A 17,013-nucleotide genomic window follows, 5' to 3' on the forward strand; every position below is an offset into this window, starting at 1 on the left:
AGTCTGTCACTACTTCCATGTCTTCCCCTTCTATTTGCCATGGTTTGATGGGGCCGGATGCCATGATCTTAGTTTTTTTGATGTTGAGTTTCAAGCTTACTTTTGTACTCTCCTCTTTCACTCTCAACAAGAGGTTCTTCAGGTCCTCCTCACTTTCTGCCATTAGAGTGGTATCATTTGCATATCTGAGGTTGTTGATGTTTTTCCCAGCAATCTTAATTCCGGCTTGTGCTTCATCCAGGCCAGCATTCCGCATGATGTACTCTGCATATAAATTAAATAAGCAGGGTGACAATATACATCCTTGTTGAACTCCTTTTCCTATTCTAAACCAATCAGTTGTTCCATATCCCATTCTGACCATTGCTTCTTGATCCTTATACAGGTTTCTCAGGAGACATGTGAGGTGGGCTGGTATTCCCATCTCTTTAAGGATTTGCCACAGTTTGTTGTGATCCACACAATCAAAGGCTTTAGTTTATTCAATGAAACAGAAATAGATGCTTTTCTGATACTCCAAGCTTTTTCCATAATCCAGCAAATGTTGACAATTTGATCTCTAGTTCCTCGACCTCTCCGAAACCCAGCTTGAACTTCTGGTAGTTCCCGATCTACATACTGCTGAAGCCTAGCTTGTAGGATCTTTAACATGACCTTGCTGGCATGTGAAATAAGTGCAATGGTGTGATAGTTTGAACATTCCTTGGCATTACCCTTCTTTGGGATTGGAATATAAACTGACCTTTTCCAATCCTGTGGCCACTGTTGAGGTTTCCAAATTTGCTGACATAATGTGTGCATCACTTTAACAGCATCATCTTTTAGGACTTTGAATAGCTCAACTGGGATACCATCATCTCCGCTCGCTTTGTTGTTAGTAATGCTTTCTAAGACTCATTTGGCGTCACACTCCAGGATGTCTGGCTCAAGGCCAGCGATTTCACTGTCATGGTTGTCAAGGACATTGAGATCCTTCTTGTATAATTCTTCAGTGCATTCTTGACACTTCTTCCTGATCTCTTCTGCTTTTGTTAGATCCCTACCGTTTTTGTCCTTTAACATGGCCATCTTTGCATGAAACGTTCCCTTGATTTCTCCAATTTTCTTGAAGAGATCTCTTGTTCTTCCCATTCTATTATTTTCCTCTATTGCTTTGCATTGTTCCTTCAGGAAGGCCTCCTTATCTCTCCTTGCTGTTCTCTGGAAATCTGCATTCAGTTGGGTGAATTTTTCCTTTTCACCTTTGCCTTTCACTTTCCTTCTTTTCTCAGCTATTTATAAAGCCTCATCAGATAGCCACTTTGCTTTCTTGCATTTCTTTTTCTTTGGGATGGTGCTGATTGCTGCCTTCTGTACAATGTCATGAACCTCCATCCATAGTTCTTCTGGCACTCTGTCTATCAACTCCAGTTCCTTAAACCTATTCTTCACCTCCACTGTATATTCATAAGGGATGTGATCCAGGTCAAACCTGAGTGGCCTAATGACTTCCCCAGTTTTCTTCAGTTTAAGCCTGAATTTTGCAATGAGTAGCTCATGATCTGAGCCACAGTCAGCTCCAGGTCTTGTTTTTTGCTGACTGTAAGGAGCTTCTCCATCTTTGACTGCAGAGTATATAATCAATCTGACCTGAGGGACTCGTCTTCCAGCGTCATATCTTTTAGCTTTTGTTACTGTCCATGGGGTTTTCTTGGCAAGGATACTGGAGTGGTTTGCCATTTCCTTCTCTAGTGGATCACATTTTTTTCTGGGTTCTCAGCTGTGGCCTGTCCATCTTAGGTGGCCCTGCATGGCATAGCCCACAGGGGAGACCTGCCATAAGGTAACTTCGGTAGCAAGCAAGAACACAGCGTTGTATAAAAAAAACAAATATGGATTATTTATTTACATGTTGTTTTCAAATAATAGTTTAGCAGCACAGGTTTCAAGACAGTCACAGGACAAGTCTGAACTTGAACTTAAGATAGAAATGGCTTCAACTTGTGACTTAATGCTTCAGTTACAGACTTTCACTGCCTAGCCACCAGGCTGGATCCTTACACACACACAATTCCACCATCACCAGTCTGCCTTTTCCAAGAGTAGGACTAAATGGTACCTGGTCTGCTCACCACCAAGGGTAGGCCTCACAACCAGGTATTCCATCATCTTCTAGAAGCAGAGTTAAACCTCTTTGCCAAGCTCCCAGGCAGATCTATGCTTCCCTTTAATACTCCATCCCCTGTCTGAAAAGTGACCGGATGCTGGAGCAGCACTTCCAGAGGCTCAGGCGCAAAATAGCTGCTTAGCCATTTTACCTTTCAGGAGCAGCACAGCCTCCCGCCCATCACGAAATCAATTGTGTTATTATTGTAAAAGCTGCAAGTAGTTCAGAATAAAGCATATTTTTGTTGTGTACATTTTTAATGCACACAGTAGTGCAATGTTTGCAAAAATAAATACCAGTCTCTTTGTTTTGTTGTTCTTTGTTTAAAGAGAGCAGATATCAGGCCTTTAGAGCTCCTTACAAAATGGAACAAGATCCACCAATATAAAGTACATCTGACTTTCCCTGGATTTTGTTCTTAACCATTCAGGGAAAGGTTTTCTTTTCAAACCCAAACCTCAGAGTTATTCATGCAGCTCTTGCGAACTGCAAAAACAGTTTCAGACAGATGTTCAGTCTTATATCTTGTTTGGAGGATATGGGATGAGAGAGTAGGAGGGAAAGGAGGTTCTTGGCTTCAGATTTGCCATACCCTCCTAACACAGGCTCCTCTTCTGTCAAAGATGGACTATGAAATTGTGGTGACTTCACAGATCCATGTGTGGATTCCATGTGGGGTTGAAGCAAAACTTCCATTCTTACAATTGGGGGGGAAAGAAAAATGTATTTTTGCATTTTAAAAACCCTCTTGTTTAAAGCCTAAGGATAAATTGTAATTTTTAAATTCAAGATTTAACTGGTTGGCTAAAAGAACTACATCAGATTTAAGAATCCCACGATTCAGTAATTCACAGTGTAGTTTTAAGAACAGTTACACCTTTCTAAATCCATTTAAGCAGATGGTTTTAGAAGTGCGTAATTCTGTTTAGGATTGCACTGCCAGTAAACTTGGTATTTATGTATATGATGGCCCTTGATTCATAGAATTATCCTCTGTTAATGCCTGACCTTGAAAACATAAATCTTACTCATATTAGCAGTGAACTAGACCTATTATGAAATATTTTGTAATGCTATACATAGCTGTGCTGCTCACTTAATATGCTAATAAATTCAACTATTTACTGAGCCATGAGAGAGAAAGCTACTCGGCGCATCTCTCAGTTGTCATTGATAAGAAAATAGATGGAAGCCACCAAATGGAATCAGGAGATAAGATGTATGTAAAATATTTCTCTGTGGCATCAGCAAACTGCACAGCTGCTGTACATTAATGAGAAATAGATTCTTCACGATAGTCTCTTATGCACATATAGGCTGCATTTGTGTGTGCATGTGCAAATGTGTGTTCATAAGTTGTCCCATTTTCTGATTTTGTAGTCTCTTGTACTGCAGATCTCTCTTCACTGAACTGAATGAACTGCCAACCCAGTCCCTGAAGATTTCAAAACAGCACTCCGTAGTTTCACATCAGTTAATTAACCATGATCCAGTTAGCAATTTATTAGTCAGTTACCTTACCTGCACGAATGAAACTTGCATCTACAAACAAGATGAAATACCTTTCATGCCTTAAATTGCCAACTCCAGAACTCAAAAGGTACAGGCCAAATAATGTGATGAAAAATGCAAATAGGAAGTGCACCTAACCTATTTTTCTACTGGAGGTTGCCTCAGAATATTTTGACTAAGAGGACAATGTCAAAGTGTTCTTTCTTATTCCTCCCCTTCCACAAAATATTCCACCCATTCTCTGAGGAGCTGCACCTCACACCAGATCACTGAGTAGTTTAGGCTGACATAGCATGTCTGGCCCAAGATCAACTGGTGACCTTCAACACTGAACAGCAATTAAGGGTCATGTCCAGCATTTTACCCACTATACTTCACTGGCACTCTGGTACTGAGGCAATCCTTTCTAACAAAAGTTCACTTAGTTTCAGTTCTGCAAACTAGTACTCTTCTCCCATAGTGACCTATGTGTATCGTCACCTTTTTAATGCAAATGTTTCTTTCCCCTCCTCCTGATACACTGCAGTTCATAGTTTTCCTCATTTACCTCACAGCACTGCATGGCTGGAGGTTGGTAATATCTAACAGGTTTATAGGATTAGAAATCTTCTCCCCCACTGTTCAGTAACTATCACAGCTCAGTAGGTATCATCTATCAATTTACAGCCTGTGTAGGTGGCATGACCATTTGACATAAAGGTCCCTTTATAAGTGGAGATAGGGGTGAGGTTATAAGAACACAGACCTGAGGAACCTCAGACAACAATCACACCATCATAGTGTGTCACTGTCATCTATAATTTTGTCCACTGTCTTGGTATGGATTTCCACATATCAAGCCCTGTGCTGTATGCATTTAATATGCTGAGTCAGAATATTGGAAACCAAGAAGAGAACATTTATGGCAGGCTGTGAAATGAGCTCCCTGTGGAGATCTCTTTCCTCCCTTATGGCCCTTGGAAATGGCTGTTGAAATCCATTCATTTTGAAGAGCATTTGGTTGTCTAATTATTGCTCGCTGGCAATTCTTAGTGGCTGATGAGGTATGCCAATTTCCTAGTGTTTAAACAATGCTTTTTAGTAGGCCCTCTTTTTTTTTGTAGAAAAAGCCCAGCATGCACTCATTTGCATATTAGGCCACACACCCTGCCATCACATTGTTTCACACATGGTTTTTTTGTAGAAAAAGCCCAGCAGGCACTCATTTGTGTATTAGGCCACACCCCCTGGCACCAAGCCAGCCAGAACTGTGTTTCTGTGTGTTCCTGTTCAAAAAAGCCCTGTTTTTTAGTTTTATCATGGTTTAGTAGGTCTTTTAGGAGAATCTTTGGCTGCAGGAAAAACAGCATATAAAAGGGATTGCCAGAAGATTAAAGAGCCCTTTCAATGTGGTATGAAGGTTGTAAAACTATCAACCGAGGGAGATACTCCCAGGAGTCATTTTGTAGAAAAATAGGTGGCAGAGCTCATCCAGGGATTGTTATGCAGCTGCACATACTATTCAATGGGCAAGGAGATGGAACTCTCAGGAGGAGGTGGAACTCTCAGAAAGGTTCAGGAGCTGCGCTCCTGTGAGCTCCCACTGAATCTGAGACCTGGTTACTCCTATCCTTTACACAGCTGGCTTTTCAATATGAATTTCAGATGGTATCTTTTACAGTGTGCATTTGGCTTTTTAAATTTCTGCTTTATTAGACAGAAGTTGTACTTTTTATTAGTTGGTTCTCATTTTGCTTAGTGTTTATTTGTTTTTTTTAATTTCTATTTTTGTAGCAAGCTACCCCATGTATCTTTTTTGGATAAAAGGACGATAAGTTTTTTTAAAAAAGAAATAAATACCTTTACTATACATATATGCTTCTTTTTTCTGAAACTGAAGGCTTGTGCTTGTATTGTTTGACCATTCTCATATACATCACATATATTTGATTCAATTTTCTGGAGAAAGGGGAATTCCAGAGACAAGAGCAAAACTTTGGGATCGTGAAGTACTAGTAGCCAAAGAAATTAAATTGGGGGAAGGGAGTAAATTGTGTGGTCTACTGTAGGAAAAAACAGCCCACATAAGAAGGAAGAAGTTGGCTAGGAAGGGAAGTTAGTTAGGAAGGGACATGTGGTATAAATCAATTGTATTACAAAAGTAAAATATATGTTGACCAGAAAATCATTTCTGCTGCACGGTCACTGTCTCATCAGCAAAGATTAGATGATAACATAAATAATTCAAAAGATCTCAAAGGTGATTTAAGTCACAGGTGTGAAAAGTCTTAAAGGAGGGGAACAGCCTTAGAGTAATCACAGAAAAGTTTTACCTCATTATCCCGTTCATTATATGACTATCAGTTATAGTTTATTCAAAAAGCTGCCGCTCTTGATGCACTCTGAGGGAAATGTATTTGCTGTTTTTTGGAAGGGATAGTAGATATTGTCACATGCGCCAAGGCCATTTCAGTCTTTTCCTTACATCTGGCCTCTTTATAGAGAAGGGAACACACACTCATGAAATGATAATGTATCCTGAAGATGGGAGGGGGGAATAACAAAAAATTCTTCCCTACAAGGGTGATGGTAATAGCTAATAGGATGCTTTCCTGATTTGATATATGTGATTCAAAAGAGCACAGAGCTCAGTGTGGAAAATGCAAAATTCATTATAATCCTGGAAATAATGTGATAACCCACTGTCTTTTACTAATACTATACAGTCACAGAATCTGGCTGGATATCCTGTATGTTTTTGTGTGTAATAAAGCTATGTCCATCATCTTTCATGAAACAAAGAATATAGCAGTAGCTTATCTTTTCAAAGTTCCTTCACAGTCTCTGGTTACCTAGGCAATACCTGTGATTAGAAGAATCCTCACAATATTAGCATTTTCTTGTAGTGTAAGTCTACTCATAGCATACAGTGTAGATGTGACTATTTTTCTCTCAAGCATTTCTCCTCAGGGAAATTCCTACAGCATGGTATTGGAAAATGGCAATATATATATTTTACAAGAATTCTACAGAATTCAACAGAAATATTTCCTAAACATGTAATACAACAAGCTATGTCTGTATACTAAGAACAATATTCTGTTTCCAGTTATGTAGAAAACATTTGACTGTCCTTTCACATTGTAAATTATCTTTCAAAATAAGAGATTACTTTCTTAGCCTCAGCAGCTCTTGAACTCAGCTGGATGGTGCAGAAGATCACTGGCAATATTACTCATTTACCTAGCAAGAGAAAATAATTTGAGGATGGGTGATTGGACAAATTACTTATTACCAGAAATTCACAAACAGCAGAATTTTATGAAAAAATTTTCCAATTCCCCATCATACCATCTTCAAATTTCAGTCTTCATTTACCAAATTTTGTAATGCTTTCAACAGACCCCACTGTTAATTTTATCCTAAGCATTCCAATGCAGTCCTTTCACAGTCTATATTTTTTTAAAAAATGTGTGTCCCGCCCAGCCCGGGCGAGGACTACGCAAGGGGGACCCCCGGGGCCTGCCAGCCGCTCCCGCCCCCGCCGCCGCCCCGAGGGCCTCCCACACCTTCCCAAGCCCCCGCGGTGGCCCCACACCTCACCTGGGCTGAGGGGGTGCCAACAGCCGCCCGAACGACGCCTCTCAGCCACCGAGCCCGTCTCCGGGTCCGAGGAGCCTGGCCAGAGCGAGACGTCGGGGAGCAGGAGGGAGAAGCTGAGCCCAGCGCCGGGCAGAGAGGAGGAGAGCCGCCTGACCCGTGGCGGCGAGAGACGCCACACCCCAGCACGCTGCAGAGGTCCAGGACGCCCGAGGCACGCCGAGGCAGCCCAGCCCCGGCTCGCCTCTCCCGGGCGTCTGGGGCTTTGAAGGGGGGAGGAGCCAGAGAGGGGCAGAACCCAGGAAGGGGGAGGACTGGGACGAGGGGATAAAGGAAGGGAAGGAGGAGGTCGGGGAGGAAGCTGGCCGGTGCTTATTGAGGCTGCCTCGCAAGAGAGAGGGACAGGAGCCACAGCACAGCCAGGAGGGGAACGGGGGCCTGTGGTGACGTAACCCGGCTCCCACCCCTGTTTCTGAGACCTCCGGGGAACGCCCCAGAGTGCCCGGGAGGGGTGACGGCGGCACTGGGAGACCGGGAGGGGTGCCCAGGGCGCGACAACATACAAAGATATTTGTATTCTTAGAGTATTTCCTATGCAGAGAAAAGAAGTTGCACACAAAAGTTCTTTCACTGGACAGCACATCTCCTAGGGAATGGGGTAATGTAGGGCAGCAGGACAAGGGAATACTTCCCTAATTTTTCATTACCATTTTTGGAGTTGAAGATGAGAGAAATAGAAGAAGAAGTTGAGATATAGCTAACAATATCATTACAGTCTCTCTCGCTTTCTCTCTCAAATGTTCCATTTATATAAGTAGAAAAGGATGTTCTGAAGTAAAAGAGATGTATCCCTAAGTATTCCTTTCTGGCAATATTGTACTGCTGTTAAACAGGCAGGCAGGATATTGATTAGGCCTGGATCTGTAAGCCAAGGACCAGCAACTACTTGTTGCCTCAAGGTGTGGCAGGCATAGATCCCATCCCAAGGCAAGTGTTCCATTGACAAGTCCTAGTGACACATAAGAACATAAGAGAAGCCATGTTGGATCAGGCCAATAGCCCGTCCAGTCCAATGGACATATGAAGCTGCCTTATACTGAATCAGACCCTTGGTCCATCAAAGTCAGTATTGTCTACTCAGACTGGCAGCAGCTCTCCAGGGTCTCAAGCTAAGGTTTTCACACCTATTTGCCTGGACCCTTTTTTGGAGATGCCAGGGATTGAACCTGGGACCTTCTGCTTCCCAAGCAGATGTTCTACCACTGAGCCACCATCCCTCCCCAATGCCAAAAAACCCAAGTGCCATTTCCCTTTGTCTTTTCTTTTTTTTTTAGCTTTTGGCTAGGCTTCATAGAGTTAGGGAACAAATCCAGTCCAAGGTCCCCATTGCCAAAAGCTACTTACAGGGAATATGCTACATAACTATTAAAATTCATTGTGTGTCTTTCAAATAGCTCAACTTTCAAGATGATAAAATTAATGCCTTGAGAATGGAGGTTGACAAGATCTAGAAATTCTGGCAGGTGCTGTTACTTTCCTGTGACAGTTCATGCTTTCTTTACCTTGCACATTAACCTATATTTAGCATTTTACTCCTCAATGCATATATTGGCCATTTCTGTCCATTGCTATATTTAGTGAAAGCAGAAAATGTTGATACGAGCATGCCATAATAATTTTCAGGAACTATAGTTTTCTAGCATCTGTGGGACTGTATAAATTGGGTGCTGTTGAGATAAGGAACTTGTGAGTGATTTAGGATCTTGCAAAAGTCTCTCTGTAATAGGTAAGGATTCTTACATTCAGATTTCTACTATGTAAGAAATAATTTTTCTGGAACTGAATGAAAAACAGTCTTAAAAATCAAAGCACAGAAGCGTGGTAAAGCAGTAATCCTTTTGAAAGTTTAAATGTTTCCTTTGTTTCCACGGATGAAGACTTGGAATTATTTCTGCTATAAATTTTAAATTTGCAGGACTAAAATACTTCTGAAGTAGAAGAGGACAGACTTCTGAGTGTCAAATGGAAAGCATGGTACAAGGGAGACTCTAGAAAAACCAGTTTGGAAGCAAATTGGTACCATTATTAAGGTATCCACAATTTTACTATACGTATTAAATAAAATGCAGGCAAATAATGTTGTTAATCCCTTTCTTGATAATGTTGTTAATCCCTTTCTTGATAAATCAAATAAAATAAATAGATATGCCAGTTTTATAAGCCATCACATCTATCTGCTGCTCTCTTCCATTCTGGAAACTTTCCCCCCAATAACCATGACTTAATCAGTTATATGTAATGTGGATTTTCATGTAATTTTTCAGCCATCAAAGAATGTGTGAAATGTTCTTTCATTTGCAATGTTTGGCATAGAAATAGTCATACTAGTCCCAAATTGTTTATGCAGCTCATGGAAAGCAACTTTTGTGCCCAGTTGCCAGCAACAATATTTATGAGTGAAAACAGATTTTTCAATAGCAAGGTATGTTGGGGAAAATGCATGGGAAGCTGTAGGCTGCACTTACTACATCACTATATTTAATTCATGGATATAAACAAAGCCACTTTTTTAAAAAAAAATCATTCATTCTTCAATTGTATTTAAAGATAAGAGTAAATGTAATTGTTTGGCACCATACATAACCTGTGTAATATTTTTCCAGAACAGCATGGATGTTGTACCAGGTAGAGAAGTGGGACACTATTCTTTCCTTCTCTGATATATATTTATTCCATTTATGCCCCATATTTCTCCCCAATAAGGACCCAAAGTGAGTTACAGTATTCCCCCCCCTTACATTTTATCTTTACAACAACCCTGTGGGGTACATTAGGCTGAAAGTGTATGACTGGCCCAACATCATTCTGCAAGCTTCCATGGAGTGTAGGGATGCAAACCCTGGTCTCTCAGATCCTAGTTCAAACATTGCAACATGCAGGTTTTGACACCAAGGACAGTAGAGGATTATGAATGTCCCATATTGTGCCCCCTTTTTTGTGCACATAGAAATGTCCTGCAGGTGTGAAGAGCAGCTTCTAATATTGCCTAATCCTAGTTCTGAGCTGGCTTTTTCCTACTGCGTAATGTTTCTATCAGTTTCTTTGTTTCATCCACCTCCAGCATGCTTTTAAATGATTGGACTATCATCATCGTTAAACCACTCCCCCCCATGAGTGATTTCAGGCTTTTTTAAAGGCCCTACAAGATCAATACAATACTGTAGTGTTGTAAGTATAGTTTAAGCAAGTTCTCTGAATTCCTGGCTCATTTATTTTAAGGTAAGTCTCTATCCCTATACTTTTGCAGGGATACACCTTTTTCCTTATATGTCCACAAGGGAAGAAGGTAGAGATTTGCTTTTTTTTACAAAATGAAAGCTGGGAATTCAGAGAAGCTACTTAAACTATCCTTACAGCACTACAATGTTAAATTGATATCTTTTAAAAATAATGGAGGGGTGCTCTGACGCCACCAATAACAATGACTACAGCACCCTCCCTTGAAAATCCTCATTATTTTAGCCATGTGTGGAAGAAAATAAACTGACTCCAGAACTACATAGGGAGGGCAGACTTGCAGAAGAACCCTACCAATTCCAGTGCTTATAGGTTGACTCCCAAGAATATCAGGAGTGACTTCAGTGTGTGGAACTGGAAAAGGTCATAGTTTCACCCAAAAAGTTATTCGTCTCCACAGAGCTACGATTGAAGTGACAGGAATGTCTTCTGTGAATGTTCCACTCAATGGTGGACTGGGAGGCAGAAACAGCCCTGAAAGGGCCTCACTTATTGGCCTGCTCCTGGCACTGCCTCTCCCAAACAGATGCCTAACAGAGGAGATAAGGAAGCAGACATTTAGATCACATGCACCAGTATGCAAGGTGGAGACTGCCAGCTTGTGTCATCAGGAGCTCCCACCCACCTTCTTACAGAAGCTGCTAGCTGTGGTGGCTGAGGTGGCCCAATTTTCATAGAGATGCTGTGATATTACCCCCCAGGCTATGGCCCTACAGCTACAGGACTTTTCCACTGGCCTTAATATCCAATCTGCCTCCGAATCCACCATGTCTTCTCTTCATGCTTGTCCTAGTATTTGTTCCCCTTGTCTTGCCTTTCCTTTTCCTTTAATTATACGGCTCTTTTGGCCCCAGTCTTAAGCCTAATCAGAGGGGGAAAAGGGGGGGGCACTCCCTCCAGTCACAAAAGTTTTTAAAACTTTAACCTGGGTTGCTAAAAGGTAGGACATCAGTGGCCTGGTGATATAATTCTGAAAAGGGAACTCCTGAAAGTGACCTTTCACATCTGGGGTTAATGCAGAATTCAATGTAACAGCAATAAATCAATCAATCACAATATCATGGAACTGTCATGGATTTTAAGTATGCTGGTAAGGCAGCTGGAGATTCAAGTCCATTGTAGGCAAGGGAACTTACCCTTCTTGCTTGCTGATTTGTGCTTCTGAAGTCTAGCATCAATAGCTGCTTTCTGACCCTTTGGAATGCAGTTTTCTCATTTCCCATCAAGAATAGTAAAGCTGGAGTAAAGCCTACTTGTTCTAGTCTCTGGTTGACTGGCCTCTTCCATTAATTCTGAAAGGGATCTACTAATCAAAAAGGAGTTTAGATCTATAGTTTAAAAGAATCTTGATTCTGAGTCCAAATGCATCCAGCCAAGTTACTGATTCTAATGAAGGAATTGCACATTCTTGGCAATCAGCTGTACTGTATGCACACTTTGGTTATTTTTCTCAAGAATTTTAATAAGGAATCAATAGTCTCAGACCCTTGTCTTGCTAAAAGCTTCACCTGCTCTTAGAACCATTGTTCCCACAGTAGGACTGAAACCTTCATCTGGGAGAGGCCCTGCAGTTTTCCACATATTTGCACTGGCCACAATTCCTTCCCTATGTGTCTTCCTTTCAGAAGGATGTATGTTTGAAGAAAGGGATTTGAACCTCAATCTGTTAGAGATCCCAACAGTGTGGTGGACTGTAAAGTACTGGGGTTGGCGCAGTAAGAGACCAGAGTCGGAGAGTGATTTCAGCAAGCTTTACTTCAGGAACACACACACAGACTGAGCTCTATTCAAACTTCCCGCTCTTTTATACAATTCTTGCCCCCTTCTGATTGGTCCTTAACTATCTACATGGATTGGCTATTTACAGGGCCCTAAGGGCCTATCATTGTACAGTATGAGCCTAGATGTTGATTGGCTACTTATGTTTCAATCCTTCCCCTGATTGGGCACGCTTAGGCCTTCTCTGGAACCCTGGTGTGGAGTACAAGCTTTGGCTTGTTCAGCTTCCCTCCAAAAGTAACAGTTCCCTCCAAAAGTAACAGTTCTCCCACTTAAGCCTAGGACACAACATGGACACAGAGTTCCACTTTGTTCTTTCCCTTGTTCTGTGAATGGGTGACAGCTTATTAGGGCCATGAAGACAGGATGGCATTGCCAAACACTAGTTGGCTGCTTCCATGCATAGCTAGCATGGGGGCACTGTCAGCATGTGACTGGTTGATCTGTCACTCAATGTTGCTGTAGCTCCAGTGCAGTTACTCTGCTCTCAGCTCCTTCTGATTGGTTCATTTGTGACATTTCTTTTCACTACTGAAGAAGTATAGGATACTGACTGTCTACCCCAGCATCAGGAACACAATGGCATGGAAGAATTTAAGAATTCAACAAAATCTAAGGGCGTTTTCGCACTGACCTTCTAGTGGCGCGACCACCCTCTTCACACCGGAGGATCTGCCCGGATTTCGCACAAGAAGCGCCGGCGCACCCAAAAGAGCTGGCGACTTCCGTCGCGAAACCCGCTCAAACGGAAACCGCCAAGAAGCAGGAAAACGTTTGAGCGGGTTTCGCGACGGAAGTCGCCGGCTCTTTTGGGTGCGCCGGCGCTTCTTGTGCGAAATCCGGGCAGATCCTCCGGTGTGAAGAGGGTGGTCGCGCCACTAGAAGGTCAGTGCGAAAACGCCCTAAGACTCCATTTTGCAAGAGCAAGAAGAGACATAAAAACACTAAGAGTGCCCAGCTAGGTTAAACTAAGGGCCATATTTTTTCCTGACAGATCTTTCATGCGCAAGTAGAGCATTAAACAATAGCCCTTTAGTGTTCTTTATTAAGTTCAGATTCAGAGTTATACAGCAGTCACTCTGAACATTTAGCTCCATTAAGCTATCATGAATACCATGATAGACTTTGTCCTACTAATCCAGTTCCTCTTGCATTGGAGAAAGACTTCTCAAAAAAGAGCAGAACAGAGGAGAGACCTCTGTAAGAAAACACAAAAGGCCACAAAGAGAAAAGAAAAAGAGCAAATGAATGGATGATAGGTGCTCCACAACAGAACCATAGTCCCTACCCAAAAGTAGCTGCTGAGAAGGAGAGAAAGAAAAGTGCAGAAGTTTTAATATCCAAAGGCTAAAAAAGTATATCTTTCTAGTCCAATATCTCAAACTTTGTGGAAGCAGAAGTTTAAAATGCAGTTGGACCAAACAGTCTGAACCTCACTCCTACGCCCACTGAAGTATCTCTATATTTTCCTTGTCTGAGCTCAAAACAGTATTCACCAACCACAGCATTTCATATGGCTTGGGAAGAGATGGTGACAGACAGGACATTATACACAGAAGTATTTTCTTGAATACTGTTCTCACATGAATATTTTGCTCCACCTTTGCTTCCATACAGCAAAACTGTTTCTGGGAGCATTCACATGATGATATCCTTTATTTAACCTGTTTCTGTGATTTCCCCTGCTTAGCACAGACTTGGTTTTGTATGATCTTTTTTGAATGATCACCATCAAAGCACCCATGTAGATGGGAAGGTGGGCATTTTTTTTTCAGGGCTTGCCAACAATAGTATCATTTCCTTTTCCTCAGCCCCACCTGTCATTTCTCCCTCACACTCATACTGGAGGACTTTTTAAAAAACTGGGAAATGCTAGATCATTAGAGTATAGTGTACCTTTCCTCTTATAACCCTGCAATGAAAAAAGCTACAGAACTACCATCTTTTTAAAAATGAAAGCTGGGACCTAGTATATTGTTGCAGCAGATCATTATGACATTATAATGCTATGATGATGTAGCAATTCTTGGTCGTTGTTGATGTTGTTGTTTTTAAACTTTAGTGGTGAGGGGAGAAAATGGTATCTGGAGAAAACTGATGCAAGAAAAATGTTGGGGAAAGTGCCATGTGTTTCAGTTGCCCAAACTTCTGCATTCACAGCAACAAGAGCTACACAGAGAATTATGTTCCTGAAGCAGCCTAAGTGGATACTTTTAAAAAGTAGTGTTAAAATTAATTGGGTACAATTCTAAAAGTGCTGTGTTGTTTCGGTCAGTGCCTAAGAAAAATATCATGGATTGTATGGGCACCATATCTTCTTACACTGTTGCTTAAGGTTGTTCAAACTCACATATCAGCTAGTTGCCTTAATTCTATTCCCTGTGGCATTCACCTGTGTGCTGCACCAAGCATTTGGGTTACAAATGTTTCTAACAGTTCTCTGAAGACTATATATCCAGCTGCCACATTTGTATAAGGCTTTATGTCAAAATTGATTCTGAAAAGAGATTCGTCTCGAATTTTTTTATCTAGCCCAGGAAGTAGTCCCATTCTTTTTCTCCAGAAGTAGAAATTAAACCACTCCTATTATTCCCCACAGGGTGACATTAGACTAAAGTATTTAATCTTTTTTTATTATTATTGTAGTGGAGGGAAATAACCACAAGAATCTACTGAACTTAATATTGCTAAAGGATCTTTAGAAGCTGACACTCTACAGGTCAGCTGATTTTCTGTTAATTAAAGTTGGTATATGCTATTGAACATTTTTAGACAGATCCACCAATAGGTTAAATCAGAATACTGGGATATAAGCACAAACAGGTTCGTTGAAATGAATTAGACATAAAAACAACAAATCCCTGAGCTTTATTGGTTTGGGAATCACAGCCAATATGAGTTTTGGATTTGTCTCAAAAGGCTTATCCTAAACTGGAGATACGCATGCTGACCTCATATCTGAGAAAGGCAGGAGCATTTCCCTCTGCTTTTCTAGTTGCAGTCCTGGAAAATCAGGCAGCAGCCACGCACCATGTTCTACTAATTTATTCCTGTTTGTATTGTTTTTTTAAAAAAAATTCTGTGGAACAAGTCTTAAAAGACAATTTTTAAAAAATGACTAGCCACTACAGAAACAATAGTCAAACATACAGTCATGGTGGTTTTGTAGGAGAAAAAAACTGTCTATCTGGAAAATGTTTCACATGAATGGAAAACTCGCACTAATGAGAAGAACCTATTCACACCTAAAGCTCTTTCATGGGCTCTAATTTATGAACTATGAGGGCTTGCAGGGAGCAACTTCCAATGATGCTCATTGTTCAATTACCCAGTAATAACCCCCTGGGTCTAGGGTGATAGTGACATTGGACAGGCTTTAAAATCAAATGAAAAATGTATTCCACCTGACTTGTATGAAAAGTGAAGAAAGGTCTCTCTTTTTCCCCAGCCATAGCACTAAACAGCCACTAAAGATCTGTTTTAAAAGATACAGAAGTATAAAAAAGAGAAAAACAAATCTTGAGCTAAAATTGTGTTCTAAGTTACATGCTTCTGCTCCTCCAACATAAAAAACCCCATCGTGCTGAAAATGTAGACACAGATAGCTTCCTGTGAATTTAAGCAATGTTTTGAATTTATGCAATTTAAGCAAAGTTTCCAGGTATAAAAAAAGAAATTTCAGATGAATTTGTAATCACAGTGTTTAAATTCTACAAAAGCTTCTTTTGAAAGATACACACCCCTCCACCCATCAGAGATGGGGAAAGTCCACTTTGATTGACATTTAAAGAATCTTCACAGCACTCAAATTCATCATTAAAAACACAATCGGCACCACTCTTGACTCTCAGGCACATACACTCATTAAAAACACAACAGGCAGCAGGCTTCCATCAGCTGCATCTTGCCGCACTGAACTGTTTCAAAGAAGGTACTATCAATTAGCATTAATAGGGTTAAACTTAAGATGTGTTTTTTTCAATGTTATTTGAAATTGTACACTAGGGATGTAGGCATGCATACCTGATTCACATAAAGAGATGATGCTCTTTAGAAATATTGAGATCTATAGCAGGGCATACTAGCAGTATGACAGCTGATTTTTAATAACAAGATGACTCAACAGCATCAACAAAGCATACAAAAAAGAACAGCCCCTTACTCTTACCTATTGCGTATGTTGAATGGTGGATCAGCTTTTTTACAGACACCAGGTATTTTGGCCCAAAGAGTAGAAGACTTGGAGCACGTGCATGCAGACCATTCTATGAGCCATCTTCTCCCTATCCGTTAGCACACCGTACATCTCCAACAGCTCCGCTCGCCAGCTGCAAACATCTCATTAGACTAATGCATTCAGCACAGGCAGAAAACTCGATTTACCATAGCTACAGCAATGAATTTCCATTACGATGACAGCTTCAACCACATCATGTCCGGAAAACCAGCCAACCACTGCCTTTTAAAGAACACACACACACACACTTTACATGCTGAAAATGATGCCTGTGTGTGTGCTGTGTTTTTTTCCTCTCTGAGCAACTAAGCTTAGGGAAAAGGTGTTGTTTTGTGAAGTCTGCATCAATAGGTAAAAATAATTCGCACTTTCCTGCTTGAAAATAAGTAATATCCTTCACAGCAACAAGAATTTTGTGACAACGATAAGAGTGGGTGTTTGGAACCTCTCTTTTTTAACTATC

At 41.0% G+C, this 17,013-nt stretch overlaps 1 protein-coding gene across 2 annotated transcripts in view; it reads right to left on the reverse strand.

The window, feature by feature from the left end:
- The window catches only part of SCML4 (Scm polycomb group protein like 4), a 152,917-nt gene extending 136,107 nt beyond the window's left edge, over positions 1 to 16,810 (reverse strand). For both annotated transcript variants that reach the window (XM_060258595.1, XM_060258587.1), the window contains exon 1: positions 16,482 to 16,810. The gene's annotated coding sequence lies outside the window, so the exon portion shown is untranslated. The remainder of the gene's footprint in view (positions 1 to 16,481) is intronic.
- Between the last annotated feature and the right edge of the window lie 203 nt (positions 16,811 to 17,013).

The sequence above is a fragment of the Heteronotia binoei genome, chromosome 1 (genome assembly GCF_032191835.1).
Source record: "Heteronotia binoei isolate CCM8104 ecotype False Entrance Well chromosome 1, APGP_CSIRO_Hbin_v1, whole genome shotgun sequence".
Classification (NCBI taxonomy): Eukaryota; Metazoa; Chordata; class Lepidosauria; order Squamata; family Gekkonidae; genus Heteronotia; species Heteronotia binoei.